This window comes from Schistocerca cancellata, chromosome 2 (assembly GCF_023864275.1).
Source record: "Schistocerca cancellata isolate TAMUIC-IGC-003103 chromosome 2, iqSchCanc2.1, whole genome shotgun sequence".
Taxonomy (NCBI): Eukaryota; Metazoa; Arthropoda; class Insecta; order Orthoptera; family Acrididae; genus Schistocerca; species Schistocerca cancellata.
In genome coordinates this window covers 1,098,075,312-1,098,089,557 of record NC_064627.1, presented here as the reverse complement: position 1 = coordinate 1,098,089,557, position 14,246 = coordinate 1,098,075,312, and the positions used below count along the sequence as shown (strand labels likewise).

The 14,246-nt window shown below is 50.0% G+C and overlaps 12 non-coding genes across 12 annotated transcripts; 5 read left to right on the top strand and 7 right to left on the bottom strand.

The window, feature by feature from the left end:
* Positions 1-238: 238 nt before the first annotated feature.
* Trnag-ccc (transfer RNA glycine (anticodon CCC)) lies at positions 239-310 on the bottom strand. The gene has a single exon. It is a non-coding gene; the product is annotated as a tRNA-Gly (tRNA).
* A 683-nt stretch (positions 311-993) lies between these two features.
* Trnal-uaa (transfer RNA leucine (anticodon UAA)) lies at positions 994-1,077 on the top strand. Its single transcript has one exon. It is a non-coding gene; the product is annotated as a tRNA-Leu (tRNA).
* Positions 1,078-2,296: 1,219 nt separating this feature from the next.
* Trnag-ccc (transfer RNA glycine (anticodon CCC)) lies at positions 2,297-2,368 on the bottom strand. Its single transcript has one exon. It is a non-coding gene; the product is annotated as a tRNA-Gly (tRNA).
* A 683-nt stretch (positions 2,369-3,051) lies between these two features.
* On the top strand, positions 3,052-3,135 carry Trnal-uaa (transfer RNA leucine (anticodon UAA)). Its single transcript has one exon. It is a non-coding gene; the product is annotated as a tRNA-Leu (tRNA).
* Positions 3,136-4,241: 1,106 nt separating this feature from the next.
* Trnag-ccc (transfer RNA glycine (anticodon CCC)) lies at positions 4,242-4,313 on the bottom strand. Its single transcript has one exon. It is a non-coding gene; the product is annotated as a tRNA-Gly (tRNA).
* A 683-nt stretch (positions 4,314-4,996) lies between these two features.
* On the top strand, positions 4,997-5,080 carry Trnal-uaa (transfer RNA leucine (anticodon UAA)). Its single transcript has one exon. It is a non-coding gene; the product is annotated as a tRNA-Leu (tRNA).
* A 1,106-nt stretch (positions 5,081-6,186) lies between these two features.
* On the bottom strand, positions 6,187-6,258 carry Trnag-ccc (transfer RNA glycine (anticodon CCC)). The gene has a single exon. It is a non-coding gene; the product is annotated as a tRNA-Gly (tRNA).
* Positions 6,259-8,244: 1,986 nt separating this feature from the next.
* Trnag-ccc (transfer RNA glycine (anticodon CCC)) lies at positions 8,245-8,316 on the bottom strand. The gene has a single exon. It is a non-coding gene; the product is annotated as a tRNA-Gly (tRNA).
* A 683-nt stretch (positions 8,317-8,999) lies between these two features.
* Trnal-uaa (transfer RNA leucine (anticodon UAA)) lies at positions 9,000-9,083 on the top strand. The gene has a single exon. It is a non-coding gene; the product is annotated as a tRNA-Leu (tRNA).
* A 1,219-nt stretch (positions 9,084-10,302) lies between these two features.
* On the bottom strand, positions 10,303-10,374 carry Trnag-ccc (transfer RNA glycine (anticodon CCC)). The gene has a single exon. It is a non-coding gene; the product is annotated as a tRNA-Gly (tRNA).
* Positions 10,375-11,057: 683 nt separating this feature from the next.
* Positions 11,058-11,141, top strand: Trnal-uaa (transfer RNA leucine (anticodon UAA)). Its single transcript has one exon. It is a non-coding gene; the product is annotated as a tRNA-Leu (tRNA).
* Positions 11,142-12,360: 1,219 nt separating this feature from the next.
* On the bottom strand, positions 12,361-12,432 carry Trnag-ccc (transfer RNA glycine (anticodon CCC)). Its single transcript has one exon. It is a non-coding gene; the product is annotated as a tRNA-Gly (tRNA).
* Between the last annotated feature and the right edge of the window lie 1,814 nt (positions 12,433-14,246).

The following is a 14,246-nucleotide window of genomic DNA, read 5'->3' as shown; positions in this document are numbered from 1 at the left end:
CCTGCCCTCTACGTATATGCCCATTTCCAAGCGTCAGCTTTCGCGTCAGCCGAGCAAAGTCGAGACAAGTCGACACATGGAGACACACGACGCTGAGAAACGAAACCGCAGACTAGCGCCCTGGCAGCACGGACTGAGACGAGGGGCGAAGGAAAACTATTCGTACCGCGACACTTCACAGTTTCGAAGATCGCGTTTCGGTACGTGGAATACCCGTAGAAGAAAAAAGTACCTTCTGTGCGGTGGCCGGGAATCGAACCCGGATCAACTGCTTGGGAAGCAACCATGCTGACCGTTACACCACCACCGCGTTGTGCTGCGTCCCACCCACGCCCTGATATATCGGCTACCCTCCTGCCATCAGAGGCCGAAGGCGATGGCGCTGTAGGCGCTCAACGCCAGAGCGGGGGTGAGCACATCTGAACGCAGTGCGTAGGTGCTGCTAGGGCGATGTAGCGTAACTAGAAGCAGAACTGACAGCCGTTGAAAAACTGCCATTTAATTTACAGCAGGGCGATAAAACAAATATCTAATGTGACGTACTTACTGATGATCCAGAGTCGATTCAGCATATGTGTGCCAATCCAGAAGTAGAAAGCACCTAAGTATCACAATATTAAGTTGGTTAGTTTGATGCTCGCCTGGAGCATATCATTAGCTTCCCCTGAGGGCGAAATGCACAGCGTAGCCGTTGCTAGGGAACGGCCTTTTCTGTCGTTTTTTGTTTTCTCTGCGCCAATGTGAATGTTGATAACTACAGTTCTGCTCGTTCCACTTACGACAGATGGCGACGGAAAACAATGGTGTAAGGCACCATATTTAAGCTGTGGTTCCCGAAAGTGAGGGTGGGGTGCAACCTCACATCTGACAACTCGTTTTAAATACTCTAAAACCAACGTATTTCCTTCACACAAGAAAAAAACACGCTAACTTCGCCGTCAGGCTCTGGAGATATGCCTAGAAACGGCGGTAGTAGACACTTTGCGCCCACACGTCAGATTGGCCGAGCGGTCTAAGGCGCCAGATTTAAGCTCTGGTTCCCTGAGGGCAGCGTGGGTTCGAACCCCACATTTGATAATGCATTTTAAATATTCCAAAACTACCAATTTCGTACATGCGGGAAGAACAGGTTCCACAGATACTACTAGAAACGGCAGTGACTATGGTGCTTGCCTTGCAAGTCTGATTGTCTGGCGGTCAGAAAGAATGGAAAGCTGTTAGGAGACATGGCTTTCAGCCACGAGGCCCGGATTCGATTCCTGGTAGCCGAACATCCTTTTGTTTGCTGAGTCTTATTATTCTCACGGCATTTACGATATCTTTGTGTTGTGGTTTTTGGGGTCCAAGCATCAGGCGAGCAAACGTGAACGAAAGCAGATATGTGTGTAAATGAGTGTCAGGGCAGTAATAAAGGTGGATGAGACGGTGGATCGGGTATTGGACTGCGGACGTGCCACATTGCGTAGCTCGAAAGCTGAGTAAGTTAGAGCGTCGTGCTGTGAACACAAATGCCACGTATTCGACCGCACCAAGTGCCATTTTATTTTTCTCCCCTAAAAGAGAATGCTTCCTCCAGCGAGACACTGCCAGGTAAATAACAAGCGATCTTCACAAGAAGTAAGATGTCTACACGTCGCGCGATACTGTCGCCAACGGCGATACCGCGCGTAGTGCAGCGGTTCTCGTCTGTTCACCGGCGTCAAGAATCGTTGGCCGTGGTTAGTATTTGGATGCGTTCTCGGCTGGGAACTCGACGTGCTGTTGGCGTCTTTCATTTTGCATTTTTCCTTCGGTTTCGTGGTTGCTTAGCGATAATGATGCGGTCCCACACGCTGACGCCACTCTTGCCTCTCGGTACACTAAGGGGCGAATCTGTGGCCACAATAAAATGAAAGGTTCTGTCGTGTGTTTGTCGTTTTTTGGTCTCTCCCAGTCGTTTCTCGCGCCTGCCCTCTACGTATATGCCCATTTCCAAGCGTCAGCTATCGCGTCAGCCGAGCAATGAAAGGTTCTGTCTTGTGTTTGTCGTTTTTTGGTCTCTCCCAGTCGTTTCTCGCGCCTGCCCTCTACATATATGCCCATTTCCAAGCGTCAGCTTTCGCGTCAGCCGAGCAAAGTCGAGACAAGTCGACACATGGAGACACACGACGCTGAGAAACGAAACCGCAGACTAGCGCCCTGGCAGCACGGACTGAGACGAGGGGCGAAGGAAAACTATTCGTACCGCGACACTTCACAGTTTCGAAGATCGCGTTTCGGTACGTGGAATACCCGTAGAAGAAAAAAGTACCTTCTGTGCGGTGGCCGGGAATCGAACCCGGATCAACTGCTTGGGAAGCAACCATGCTGACCGTTACACCACCACCGCGTTGTGCTGCGTCCCACCCACGCCCTGATATATCGGCTACCCTCCTGCCATCAGAGGCCGAAGGCGATGGCGCTGTAGGCGCTCAACGCCAGAGCGGGGGTGAGCACATCTGAACGCAGTGCGTAGGTGCTGCTAGGGCGATGTAGCGTAACTAGAAGCAGAACTGACAGCCGTTGAAAAACTGCCATTTAATTTACAGCAGGGCGATAAAACAAATATCTAATGTGACGTACTTACTGATGATCCAGAGTCGATTCAGCATATGTGTGCCAATCCAGAAGTAGAAAGCACCTAAGTATCACAATATTAAGTTGGTTAGTTTGATGCTCGCCTGGAGCATATCATTAGCTTCCCCTGAGGGCGAAATGCACAGCGTAGCCGTTGCTAGGGAACGGCCTTTTCTGTCGTTTTTTGTTTTCTCTGCGCCAATGTGAATGTTGATAACTACAGTTCTGCTCGTTCCACTTACGACAGATGGCGACGGAAAACAATGGTGTAAGGCACCATATTTAAGCTGTGGTTCCCGAAAGTGAGGGTGGGGTGCAACCTCACATCTGACAACTCGTTTTAAATACTCTAAAACCAACGTATTTCCTTCACACAAGAAAAAAACACGCTAACTTCGCCGTCAGGCTCTGGAGATATGCCTAGAAACGGCGGTAGTAGACACTTTGCGCCCACACGTCAGATTGGCCGAGCGGTGTAAGGCGCCAGATTTAAGCTCTGGTTCCCTGAGGGGAGCGTGGGTTCGAACCCCACATTTGATAATGCATTTTAAATATTCCAAAACTACCAATTTCGTACATGCGGGAAGAACAGGTTCCACAGATACTACTAGAAACGGCAGTGACTATGGTGCTTGCCTTGCAAGTCTGATTGTCTGGCGGTCAGAAAGAATGGAAAGCTGTTAGGAGACATGGCTTTCAGCCACGAGGCCCGGATTCGATTCCTGGTAGCCGAACATCCTTTTGTTTGCTGAGTCTTATTATTCTCACGGCATTTACGATATCTTTGTGTTGTGGTTTTTGGGGTCCAAGCATCAGGCGAGCAAACGTGAACGAAAGCAGATATGTGTGTAAATGAGTGTCAGGGCAGTAATAAAGGTGGATGAGACGGTGGATCGGGTATTGGACTGCGGACGTGCCACATTGCGTAGCTCGAAAGCTGAGTAAGTTAGAGCGTCGTGCTGTGAACACAAATGCCACGTATTCGACCGCACCAAGTGCCATTTTATTTTTCTCCCCTAAAAGAGAATGCTTCCTCCAGCGAGACACTGCCAGGTAAATAACAAGCGATCTTCACAAGAAGTAAGATGTCTACACGTCGCGCGATACTGTCGCCAACGGCGATACCGCGCGTAGTGCAGCGGTTCTCGTCTGTTCACCGGCGTCAAGAATCGTTGGCCGTGGTTAGTATTTGGATGCGTTCTCGGCTGGGAACTCGACGTGCTGTTGGCGTCTTTCATTTTGCATTTTTCCTTCGGTTTCGTGGTTGCTTAGCGATAATGATGCGGTCCCACACGCTGACGCCACTCTTGCCTCTCGGTACACTAAGGGGCGAATCTGTGGCCACAATAAAATGAAAGGTTCTGTCGTGTGTTTGTCGTTTTTTGGTCTCTCCCAGTCGTTTCTCGCGCCTGCCCTCTACGTATATGCCCATTTCCAAGCGTCAGCTTTCGCGTCAGCCGAGCAAAGTCGAGACAAGTCGACACATGGAGACACACGACGCTGAGAAACGAAACCGCAGACTAGCGCCCTGGCAGCACGGACTGAGACGAGGGGCGAAGGAAAACTATTCGTACCGCGACACTTCACAGTTTCGAAGATCGCGTTTCGGTACGTGGAATACCCGTAGAAGAAAAAAGTACCTTCTGTGCGGTGGCCGGGAATCGAACCCGGATCAACTGCTTGGGAAGCAACCATGCTGACCGTTACACCACCACCGCGTTGTGCTGCGTCCCACCCACGCCCTGATATATCGGCTACCCTCCTGCCATCAGAGGCCGAAGGCGATGGCGCTGTAGGCGCTCAACGCCAGAGCGGGGGTGAGCACATCTGAACGCAGTGCGTAGGTGCTGCTAGGGCGATGTAGCGTAACTAGAAGCAGAACTGACAGCCGTTGAAAAACTGCCATTTAATTTACAGCAGGGCGATAAAACAAATATCTAATGTGACGTACTTACTGATGATCCAGAGTCGATTCAGCATATGTGTGCCAATCCAGAAGTAGAAAGCACCTAAGTATCACAATATTAAGTTGGTTAGTTTGATGCTCGCCTGGAGCATATCATTAGCTTCCCCTGAGGGCGAAATGCACAGCGTAGCCGTTGCTAGGGAACGGCCTTTTCTGTCGTTTTTTGTTTTCTCTGCGCCAATGTGAATGTTGATAACTACAGTTCTGCTCGTTCCACTTACGACAGATGGCGACGGAAAACAATGGTGTAAGGCACCATATTTAAGCTGTGGTTCCCGAAAGTGAGGGTGGGGTGCAACCTCACATCTGACAACTCGTTTTAAATACTCTAAAACCAACGTATTTCCTTCACACAAGAAAAAAACACGCTAACTTCGCCGTCAGGCTCTGGAGATATGCCTAGAAACGGCGGTAGTAGACACTTTGCGCTCACACGTCAGATTGGCCGAGCGGTCTAAGGCGCCAGATTTAAGCTCTGGTTCCCTGAGGGGAGCGTGGGTTCAAACCCAACATCTGACAATGCATTTTAAATATTCCAAAACTACCAATTTCGTACATGCGGGAAGAACAGGTTCCACAGACACTACTAGAAACGGCTGTGACTATGGTGCTTGCCTTGCAAGTCTGATTGTCTGGCGGACAGAAAGAATGGAAAGCTGTTAGGAGACATGGCTTTCAGCCACGAGGCCCGGATTCGATTCCTGGTAGCCGAACATCCTTTTGTTTGCTGAGTCTTATTATTCTCACGGCATTTACGATAACTTTGTGTTGTGGTTTTTGGGGTCCAAGCATCAGGCGAGCAAACGTGAACGAAAGCAGATATGTGTGTAAATGAGTGTCAGGGCAGTAATAAAGGTGGATGAGACGGTGGATCGGGTATTGGACTGCGGACGTGCCACATTGCGTAGCTCGAAAGCTGAGTAAGTTAGAGCGTCGTGCTGTGAACACAAATGCCACGTATTCGACCGCACCAAGTGCCATTTTATTTTTCTCCCCTAAAAGAGAATGCTTCCTCCAGCGAGACACTGCCAGGTAAATAACAAGCGATCTTCACAAGAAGTAAGATGTCTACACGTCGCGCGATACTGTCGCCAACGGCGATACCGCGCGTAGTGCAGCGGTTCTCGTCTGTTCACCGGCGTCAAGAATCGTTGGCCGTGGTTAGTATTTGGATGCGTTCTCGGCTGGGAACTCGACGTGCTGTTGGCGTCTTTCATTTTGCATTTTTCCTTCGGTTTCGTGGTTGCTTAGCGATAATGATGCGGTCCCACACGCTGACGCCACTCTTGCCTCTCGGTACACTAAGGGGCGAATCTGTGGCCACAATAAAATGAAAGGTTCTGTCGTGTGTTTGTCGTTTTTTGGTCTCTCCCAGTCGTTTCTCGCGCCTGCCCTCTACGTATATGCCCATTTCCAAGCGTCAGCTTTCGCGTCAGCCGAGCAAAGTCGAGACAAGTCGACACATGGAGACACACGACGCTGAGAAACGAAACCGCAGACTAGCGCCCTGGCAGCACGGACTGAGACGAGGGGCGAAGGAAAACTATTCGTACCGCGACACTTCACAGTTTCGAAGATCGCGTTTCGGTACGTGGAATACCCGTAGAAGAAAAAAGTACCTTCTGTGCGGTGGCCGGGAATCGAACCCGGATCAACTGCTTGGGAAGCAACCATGCTGACCGTTACACCACCACCGCGTTGTGCTGCGTCCCACCCACGCCCTGATATATCGGCTACCCTCCTGCCATCAGAGGCCGAAGGCGATGGCGCTGTAGGCGCTCAACGCCAGAGCGGGGGTGAGCACATCTGAACGCAGTGCGTAGGTGCTGCTAGGGCGATGTAGCGTAACTAGAAGCAGAACTGACAGCCGTTGAAAAACTGCCATTTAATTTACAGCAGGGCGATAAAACAAATATCTAATGTGACGTACTTACTGATGATCCAGAGTCGATTCAGCATATGTGTGCCAATCCAGAAGTAGAAAGCACCTAAGTATCACAATATTAAGTTGGTTAGTTTGATGCTCGCCTGGAGCATATCATTAGCTTCCCCTGAGGGCGAAATGCACAGCGTAGCCGTTGCTAGGGAACGGCCTTTTCTGTCGTTTTTTGTTTTCTCTGCGCCAATGTGAATGTTGATAACTACAGTTCTGCTCGTTCCACTTACGACAGATGGCGACGGAAAACAATGGTGTAAGGCACCATATTTAAGCTGTGGTTCCCGAAAGTGAGGGTGGGGTGCAACCTCACATCTGACAACTCGTTTTAAATACTCTAAAACCAACGTATTTCCTTCACACAAGAAAAAAACACGCTAACTTCGCCGTCAGGCTCTGGAGATATGCCTAGAAACGGCGGTAGTAGACACTTTGCGCCCACACGTCAGATTGGCCGAGCGGTCTAAGGCGCCAGATTTAAGCTATGGTTCCCTGAGGGCAGCGTGGGTTCGAACCCCACATTTGATAATGCATTTTAAATATTCCAAAACTACCAATTTCGTACATGCGGGAAGAACAGGTTCCACAGATACTACTAGAAACGGCAGTGACTATGGTGCTTGCCTTGCAAGTCTGATTGTCTGGCGGTCAGAAAGAATGGAAAGCTGTTAGGAGACATGGCTTTCAGCCACGAGGCCCGGATTCGATTCCTGGTAGCCGAACATCCTTTTGTTTGCTGAGTCTTATTATTCTCACGGCATTTACGATATCTTTGTGTTGTGGTTTTTGGGGTCCAAGCATCAGGCGAGCAAACGTGAACGAAAGCAGATATGTGTGTAAATGAGTGTCAGGGCAGTAATAAAGGTGGATGAGACGGTGGATCGGGTATTGGACTGCAGACGTGCCACATTGCGTAGCTCGAAAGCTGAGTAAGTTAGAGCGTCGTGCTGTGAACACAAATGCCACGTATTCGACCGCACCAAGTGCCATTTTATTTTTCTCCCCTAAAAGAGAATGCTTCCTCCAGCGAGACACTGCCAGGTAAATAACAAGCGATCTTCACAAGAAGTAAGATGTCTACACGTCGCGCGATACTGTCGCCAACGGCGATACCGCGCGTAGTGCAGCGGTTCTCGTCTGTTCACCGGCGTCAAGAATCGTTGGCCGTGGTTAGTATTTGGATGCGTTCTCGGCTGGGAACTCGACGTGCTGTTGGCGTCTTTCATTTTGCATTTTTCCTTCGGTTTCGTGGTTGCTTAGCGATAATGATGCGGTCCCACACGCTGACGCCACTCTTGCCTCTCGGTACACTAAGGGGCGAATCTGTGGCCACAATAAAATGAAAGGTTCTGTCGTGTGTTTGTCGTTTTTTGGTCTCTCCCAGTCGTTTCTCGCGCCTGCCCTCTACGTATATGCCCATTTCCAAGCGTCAGCTATCGCGTCAGCCGAGCAATGAAAGGTTCTGTCTTGTGTTTGTCGTTTTTTGGTCTCTCCCAGTCGTTTCTCGCGCCTGCCCTCTACATATATGCCCATTTCCAAGCGTCAGCTTTCGCGTCAGCCGAGCAAAGTCGAGACAAGTCGACACATGGAGACACACGACGCTGAGAAACGAAACCGCAGACTAGCGCCCTGGCAGCACGGACTGAGACGAGGGGCGAAGGAAAACTATTCGTACCGCGACACTTCACAGTTTCGAAGATCGCGTTTCGGTACGTGGAATACCCGTAGAAGAAAAAAGTACCTTCTGTGCGGTGGCCGGGAATCGAACCCGGATCAACTGCTTGGGAAGCAACCATGCTGACCGTTACACCACCACCGCGTTGTGCTGCGTCCCACCCACGCCCTGATATATCGGCTACCCTCCTGCCATCAGAGGCCGAAGGCGATGGCGCTGTAGGCGCTCAACGCCAGAGCGGGGGTGAGCACATCTGAACGCAGTGCGTAGGTGCTGCTAGGGCGATGTAGCGTAACTAGAAGCAGAACTGACAGCCGTTGAAAAACTGCCATTTAATTTACAGCAGGGCGATAAAACAAATATCTAATGTGACGTACTTACTGATGATCCAGAGTCGATTCAGCATATGTGTGCCAATCCAGAAGTAGAAAGCACCTAAGTATCACAATATTAAGTTGGTTAGTTTGATGCTCGCCTGGAGCATATCATTAGCTTCCCCTGAGGGCGAAATGCACAGCGTAGCCGTTGCTAGGGAACGGCCTTTTCTGTCGTTTTTTGTTTTCTCTGCGCCAATGTGAATGTTGATAACTACAGTTCTGCTCGTTCCACTTACGACAGATGGCGACGGAAAACAATGGTGTAAGGCACCATATTTAAGCTGTGGTTCCCGAAAGTGAGGGTGGGGTGCAACCTCACATCTGACAACTCGTTTTAAATACTCTAAAACCAACGTATTTCCTTCACACAAGAAAAAAACACGCTAACTTCGCCGTCAGGCTCTGGAGATATGCCTAGAAACGGCGGTAGTAGACACTTTGCGCCCACACGTCAGATTGGCCGAGCGGTCTAAGGCGCCAGATTTAAGCTCTGGTTCCCTGAGGGGAGCGTGGGTTCGAACCCCACATTTGATAATGCATTTTAAATATTCCAAAACTACCAATTTCGTACATGCGGGAAGAACAGGTTCCACAGATACTACTAGAAACGGCAGTGACTATGGTGCTTGCCTTGCAAGTCTGATTGTCTGGCGGTCAGAAAGAATGGAAAGCTGTTAGGAGACATGGCTTTCAGCCACGAGGCCCGGATTCGATTCCTGGTAGCCGAACATTCTTTTGTTTGCTGAGTCTTATTATTCTCACGGCATTTACGATATCTTTGTGTTGTGGTTTTTGGGGTCCAAGCATCAGGCGAGCAAACGTGAACGAAAGCAGATATGTGTGTAAATGAGTGTCAGGGCAGTAATAAAGGTGGATGAGACGGTGGATCGGGTATTGGACTGCGGACGTGCCACATTGCGTAGCTCGAAAGCTGAGTAAGTTAGAGCGTCGTGCTGTGAACACAAATGCCACGTATTCGACCGCACCAAGTGCCATTTTATTTTTCTCCCCTAAAAGAGAATGCTTCCTCCAGCGAGACACTGCCAGGTAAATAACAAGCGATCTTCACAAGAAGTAAGATGTCTACACGTCGCGCGATACTGTCGCCAACGGCGATACCGCGCGTAGTGCAGCGGTTCTCGTCTGTTCACCGGCGTCAAGAATCGTTGGCCGTGGTTAGTATTTGGATGCGTTCTCGGCTGGGAACTCGACGTGCTGTTGGCGTCTTTCATTTTGCATTTTTCCTTCGGTTTCGTGGTTGCTTAGCGATAATGATGCGGTCCCACACGCTGACGCCACTCTTGCCTCTCGGTACACTAAGGGGCGAATCTGTGGCCACAATAAAATGAAAGGTTCTGTCGTGTGTTTGTCGTTTTTTGGTCTCTCCCAGTCGTTTCTCGCGCCTGCCCTCTACGTATATGCCCATTTCCAAGCGTCAGCTTTCGCGTCAGCCGAGCAATGAAAGGTTCTGTCTTGTGTTTGTCGTTTTTTGGTCTCTCCCAGTCGTTTCTCGCGCCTGCCCTCTACATATATGCCCATTTCCAAGCGTCAGCTTTCGCGTCAGCCGAGCAAAGTCGAGACAAGTCGACACATGGAGACACACGACGCTGAGAAACGAAACCGCAGACTAGCGCCCTGGCAGCACGGACTGAGACGAGGGGCGAAGGAAAACTATTCGTACCGCGACACTTCACAGTTTCGAAGATCGCGTTTCGGTACGTGGAATACCCGTAGAAGAAAAAAGTACCTTTTGTGCGGTGGCCGGGAATCGAACCCGGATCAACTGCTTGGGAAGCAACCATGCTGACCGTTACACCACCACCGCGTTGTGCTGCGTCCCACCCACGCCCTGATATATCGGCTACCCTCCTGCCATCAGAGGCCGAAGGCGATGGCGCTGTAGGCGCTCAACGCCAGAGCGGGGGTGAGCACATCTGAACGCAGTGCGTAGGTGCTGCTAGGGCGATGTAGCGTAACTAGAAGCAGAACTGACAGCCGTTGAAAAACTGCCATTTAATTTACAGCAGGGCGATAAAACAAATATCTAATGTGACGTACTTACTGATGATCCAGAGTCGATTCAGCATATGTGTGCCAATCCAGAAGTAGAAAGCACCTAAGTATCACAATATTAAGTTGGTTAGTTTGATGCTCGCCTGGAGCATATCATTAGCTTCCCCTGAGGGCGAAATGCACAGCGTAGCCGTTGCTAGGGAACGGCCTTTTCTGTCGTTTTTTGTTTTCTCTGCGCCAATGTGAATGTTGATAACTACAGTTCTGCTCGTTCCACTTACGACAGATGGCGACGGAAAACAATGGTGTAAGGCACCATATTTAAGCTGTGGTTCCCGAAAGTGAGGGTGGGGTGCAACCTCACATCTGACAACTCGTTTTAAATACTCTAAAACCAACGTATTTCCTTCACACAAGAAAAAAACACGCTAACTTCGCCGTCAGGCTCTGGAGATATGCCTAGAAACGGCGGTAGTAGACACTTTGCGCCCACACGTCAGATTGGCCGAGCGGTCTAAGGCGCCAGATTTAAGCTCTGGTTCCCTGAGGGGAGCGTGGGTTCAAACCCAACATCTGACAATGCATTTTAAATATTCCAAAACTACCAATTTCGTACATGCGGGAAGAACAGGTTCCACAGACACTACTAGAAACGGCTGTGACTATGGTGCTTGCCTTGCAAGTCTGATTGTCTGGCGGACAGAAAGAATGGAAAGCTGTTAGGAGACATGGCTTTCAGCCACGAGGCCCGGATTCGATTCCTGGTAGCCGAACATCCTTTTGTTTGCTGAGTCTTATTATTCTCACGGCATTTACGATAACTTTGTGTTGTGGTTTTTGGGGTCCAAGCATCAGGCGAGCAAACGTGAACGAAAGCAGATATGTGTGTAAATGAGTGTCAGGGCAGTAATAAAGGTGGATGAGACGGTGGATCGGGTATTGGACTGCAGACGTGCCACATTGCGTAGCTCGAAAGCTGAGTAAGTTAGAGCGTCGTGCTGTGAACACAAATGCCACGTATTCGACCGCACCAAGTGCCATTTTATTTTTCTCCCCTAAAAGAGAATGCTTCCTCCAGCGAGACACTGCCAGGTAAATAACAAGCGATCTTCACAAGAAGTAAGATGTCTACACGTCGCGCGATACTGTCGCCAACGGCGATACCGCGCGTAGTGCAGCGGTTCTCGTCTGTTCACCGGCGTCAAGAATCGTTGGCCGTGGTTAGTATTTGGATGCGTTCTCGGCTGGGAACTCGACGTGCTGTTGGCGTCTTTCATTTTGCATTTTTCCTTCGGTTTCGTGGTTGCTTAGCGATAATGATGCGGTCCCACACGCTGACGCCACTCTTGCCTCTCGGTACACTAAGGGGCGAATCTGTGGCCACAATAAAATGAAAGGTTCTGTCGTGTGTTTGTCGTTTTTTGGTCTCTCCCAGTCGTTTCTCGCGCCTGCCCTCTACGTATATGCCCATTTCCAAGCGTCAGCTTTCGCGTCAGCCGAGCAATGAAAGGTTCTGTCTTGTGTTTGTCGTTTTTTGGTCTCTCCCAGTCGTTTCTCGCGCCTGCCCTCTACATATATGCCCATTTCCAAGCGTCAGCTTTCGCGTCAGCCGAGCAAAGTCGAGACAAGTCGACACATGGAGACACACGACGCTGAGAAACGAAACCGCAGACTAGCGCCCTGGCAGCACGGACTGAGACGAGGGGCGAAGGAAAACTATTCGTACCGCGACACTTCACAGTTTCGAAGATCGCGTTTCGGTACGTGGAATACCCGTAGAAGAAAAAAGTACCTTCTGTGCGGTGGCCGGGAATCGAACCCGGATCAACTGCTTGGGAAGCAACCATGCTGACCGTTACACCACCACCGCGTTGTGCTGCGTCCCACCCACGCCCTGATATATCGGCTACCCTCCTGCCATCAGAGGCCGAAGGCGATGGCGCTGTAGGCGCTCAACGCCAGAGCGGGGGTGAGCACATCTGAACGCAGTGCGTAGGTGCTGCTAGGGCGATGTAGCGTAACTAGAAGCAGAACTGACAGCCGTTGAAAAACTGCCATTTAATTTACAGCAGGGCGATAAAACAAATATCTAATGTGACGTACTTACTGATGATCCAGAGTCGATTCAGCATATGTGTGCCAATCCAGAAGTAGAAAGCACCTAAGTATCACAATATTAAGTTGGTTAGTTTGATGCTCGCCTGGAGCATATCATTAGCTTCCCCTGAGGGCGAAATGCACAGCGTAGCCGTTGCTAGGGAACGGCCTTTTCTGTCGTTTTTTGTTTTCTCTGCGCCAATGTGAATGTTGATAACTACAGTTCTGCTCGTTCCACTTACGACAGATGGCGACGGAAAACAATGGTGTAAGGCACCATATTTAAGCTGTGGTTCCCGAAAGTGAGGGTGGGGTGCAACCTCACATCTGACAACTCGTTTTAAATACTCTAAAACCAACGTATTTCCTTCACACAAGAAAAAAACACGCTAACTTCGCCGTCAGGCTCTGGAGATATGCCTAGAAACGGCGGTAGTAGACACTTTGCGCCCACACGTCAGATTGGCCGAGCGGTCTAAGGCGCCAGATTTAAGCTATGGTTCCCTGAGGGCAGCGTGGGTTCGAACCCCACATTTGATAATGCATTTTAAATATTCCAAAACTACCAATTTCGTACATGCGGGAAGAACAGGTTCCACAGATACTACTAGAAACGGCAGTGACTATGGTGCTTGCCTTGCAAGTCTGATTGTCTGGCGGTCAGAAAGAATGGAAAGCTGTTAGGAGACATGGCTTTCAGCCACGAGGCCCGGATTCGATTCCTGGTAGCCGAACATCCTTTTGTTTGCTGAGTCTTATTATTCTCACGGCATTTACGATATCTTTGTGTTGTGGTTTTTGGGGTCCAAGCATCAGGCGAGCAAACGTGAACGAAAGCAGATATGTGTGTAAATGAGTGTCAGGGCAGTAATAAAGGTGGATGAGACGGTGGATCGGGTATTGGACTGCGGACGTGCCACATTGCGTAGCTCGAAAGCTGAGTAAGTTAGAGCGTCGTGCTGTGAACACAAATGCCACGTATTCGACCGCACCAAGTGCCATTTTATTTTTCTCCCCTAAAAGAGAATGCTTCCTCCAGCGAGACACTGCCAGGTAAATAACAAGCGATCTTCACAAGAAGTAAGATGTCTACACGTCGCGCGATACTGTCGCCAACGGCGATACCGCGCGTAGTGCAGCGGTTCTCGTCTGTTCACCGGCGTCAAGAATCGTTGGCCGTGGTTAGTATTTGGATGCGTTCTCGGCTGGGAACTCGACGTGCTGTTGGCGTCTTTCATTTTGCATTTTTCCTTCGGTTTCGTGGTTGCTTAGCGATAATGATGCGGTCCCACACGCTGACGCCACTCTTGCCTCTCGGTACACTAAGGGGCGAATCTGTGGCCACAATAAAATGAAAGGTTCTGTCGTGTGTTTGTCGTTTTTTGGTCTCTCCCAGTCGTTTCTCGCGCCTGCCCTCTACGTATATGCCCATTTCCAAGCGTCAGCTATCGCGTCAGCCGAGCAATGAAAGGTTCTGTCTTGTGTTTGTCGTTTTTTGGTCTCTCCCAGTCGTTTCTCGCGCCTGCCCTCTACATATATGCCCATTTCCAAGCGTCAGCTTTCGCGTCAGCCGAGCAAAGTCGAGAC